At 49.9% G+C, this 3,188-nt stretch overlaps 1 protein-coding gene across 2 annotated transcripts in view; it reads right to left on the bottom strand.

The window, feature by feature from the left end:
* LOC128841570 (flavin-containing monooxygenase 3-like) overlaps positions 1-3,188 on the bottom strand; it is a 45,935-nt gene that overhangs the window by 20,719 nt on the left and 22,028 nt on the right. The gene's annotated exons all lie outside the window — the stretch shown is intronic.

Genomic DNA, 3,188 nt, shown 5'->3' with positions numbered 1-3,188 from the left:
GGGCAGGAGAAGGGGCAGGGAGGTTCTGGAGGGGGCAGTCAAGAAACGGGGGGGGCTTTTGGGGGGGAGTGGAGAAAGTTTTGGGTAGTCAGGGTACAGGTAGGGGGTAGGGTCCTGGTGGGCAGTTGGGGGGGGGTCTTAGGAGGGGGCAGTTAGGGGACAAGGAACAGGGAGTCTTAGGTAGGGGGTGGGGTTCTGGAGGGCAGTTAGGAGCAGGGGTCCCAGGAGGGGGCAGTCAGGGGACAGGGAGCAGAGGGGTTTAGATGGGTTGGGAGTTCTGGGGGGGGCTGTCAGGGGGCAGGAGTGCGGAGAGGGATCGGAGCAGTCAGAGGACAGGGAGCAGAGGGGTTTAGATGGGTTGGGAGTTCTGGGGGGGGCTGTCAGGGGGTGGGGAGTGGTTGGATGGGGTGTGGGAGTCCCAGGGGTCTGTCTGGGGGTGGGGGTGTGGATAAAGGTTGGGGCAGTCAGGGGACAAGAGGCAGGGAGGCTTAGATAGTCCTGGGGGGCAGTTAGGGGCAGGGGTCCCAGGAGGGGGTAGTCAGGGGACAAGGAACGGGGGGAGGGTTGGGAGGTCAGGGGGGGCGGGAAGTGGGAGGGGCAGGGGCGGGGCTAGGGCGGGGCTCCTCCTGTCCTCTTTTTTGCTCGCTGAAATATGGTAACCCTAAGTTAACTTCCAGCCTCTTATTGGCACGTTCATCTCTCAGTGAACAATCTGAGTCCTGCTAGGCCACTGCTACTCCTGCCTGTTGTTCCTCTTCCTTCCTCACCCTCCTTTAGCTGGTTCTTTCCTTTCCCCATTTCTCCTCTGTTCTTCCCTCTGCACAGCCTTCCCTGAAGCAAATCCCAAGCCCCACCCTGCTTGGCTTCTCACCCAGCCCCTTTTGCCCAGGCTAGTTCCTAAAATGAGCAGCAGTGCAGGGTCGCCATTGGGTTTTAGAGCTGTCATGACAATGAGATAATTAGGGGAGGGGGCGTTCACTCCTCTAAGCAATTGGTCCACCTGCCTGCAGACTCAGGCAGCTATTCAGGTTATGGTTGGAAAGTATCTCTGCAGCCAAAAGGGTTAGAAACTTACTTTTTATTTTGTAGTTAAAGTTGAGATTCAAGCAACCTGGATACATCATTGTCAGCCTCAAAAATACCCCCTGCAGGCCAGATATAGAACACCTCTCTGCTATATGAATTGGGTAGGAAGATAGGGCTGGAGCTGAGCTACTATCTTGGCAGGCTCTGAGCACATCAGGGGCAGGAGGAGGCACGGCCAGGTCATTTTTATACCCTGGGAATTTCTCCACCCCTGCTAAAGTCATTGACGCAGGGGATGCTAGGGTCTCAGCAGCTCCCAAACGAGGCAGTTATAAGCCACTTACCATATACCCCTGCATTGGCCCGGAGCAGTTTCAAAATGTAAAGAAGGAACCGCATTATAAAGCAGATGATGCACCTGAGCTGAGCTATGTGGTGAAAAGAAGAGAACAAACAAAAAGCTTCCCAGTCTTGTGACACAGGGGAAGATTTCTTGTTCAACAGTGCCCTATATGGTCTTGTGAGCAGAGCAGCAAAATGGAAGTCAGGATCCCTGGCTTTTTTTCCCCAACTTTGCCTGTCTAGCTTATATTTTTGTGCAGCCACCCATCAGCCTGAGGCTGAGCACCTCCTATATAAAATAGATGGGTGGTTGCATGGTTCCTAGTCGACTCCATGGAATCTGTGGTTCGTCTTCTTTTTCAGGTTATAGAAAGCTCAGTCTAGGGACAGCTGTGCCACTGCTTTGCTGTGTGACTGTGAGAAGGTCACTTAACTGCGCTCTGCTTGTTTTTCCCAGCTGTAAAGCACATGTAAAAATTTCCACAAGAGCATTCTAAAGTGTCACTCATTACCAGCTGCAAAATGCTTTGAGAGCTCCAAAGAATCATTCCATGTAACTACAAAATATTCTCATCGCTTGGGTCTGGTTAAGTTACCTCCAGCAGATGTCATGATCGCTGACATTGCAAGAAGATGGAGACTATTATACAGACTTATAAAATGTTGACCAGTGTGGACAATGGTCGTAGACCAAACCTTTGCTGCTTTGTGTAATACACTGGCCAAATATCTGTCTCCCCTTAGGGGCTGGACTACCTAAAGAGGTTTGAGTTTGCTGCCACCTCTAAGCTAAGGCAGGTAGTCCTTTAGCTCAAGGAGTAGAGGCTTTTGTTTTCAGATCCACATGTTCTCAGGTTCAGTCCCTGCAGCTGGACCTGCCCAGCCATATCGGGTGTGTCTCAATATTACTATTCTTTGTCATCACCCAGGTAGAACCCTATAACTTTGCAGTGTCAGAGTTAGGCCTTTATTATCCATAACTGACATTAGATTTCAAAGTGCTAACAGGATAAGGATTTCCCTCAGCCCATCGATATGCTAGGAAAGGAGGAGGCTCTGCAAACACCTATTTCTATGATCACCTAGGAAGAAATCTGAATATGCTGTGGTCTATGGTAACTTTCCAAGGCCCTGGGGCCTGGCTATTGATTGATAGACGTACACAGCCTGCTTCTGATCTGACTTACTCCAGTGTCATTCCATTGATTTCATGGGAGTACTCCTGTTTCACAGCCTAGAAACAAGGGGAAGCAGCCCCATACTGCATACAGTACAGGGAGCTATTGTACAGAGCTGCACAGAGGAAGCCATTTACAAGAGCTCCAGATTTTATTGCTCCTATAAAACCCAGGAACTAAACTACCTTTTCTTGAGCACCAGCTACTGCCACTTTTATCTATTAACTATTTACTCCTAGGTGGCTATCGCACATTCTCATAACACACAACACTGCCTCTTATACCTCGGTGTATAATGCTGCCGGAGCAGTCACCTGAAATCCAGGATGGCGCTACGCTCCGGCACTTCAGAAAGCTGCAGTCTAGCAGCTCTGCCTTGTCATTTCTGAGCCTCAGGCTACGCTGCAGCTGGGGGGTGTTTCCCAGTGCAGGGAGACGAATGCGTGCTAGGGCCAGTCGAGCGTACCAAAAAAAAAGTAATTACTTTTAGCAACATCTTAAAAATGTGTGTGTGAGCAAGATGACTAATAAGCAGAGATCACTAAATGTGGGTGGCTTTTTGAAGTCCCCAAAATGAAAAAGAAATCGTTGTTGAAAATGGTTTATTACTAGGAGTCGATTATGCTCAGAGGATCCCATTCT

The sequence above is a fragment of the Malaclemys terrapin genome, chromosome 8, assembly GCF_027887155.1.
Source record: "Malaclemys terrapin pileata isolate rMalTer1 chromosome 8, rMalTer1.hap1, whole genome shotgun sequence".
Lineage (NCBI taxonomy): Eukaryota > Metazoa > Chordata > Testudines > Emydidae > Malaclemys > Malaclemys terrapin.
This window is presented reverse-complemented; position numbering and strand designations above follow the sequence as displayed.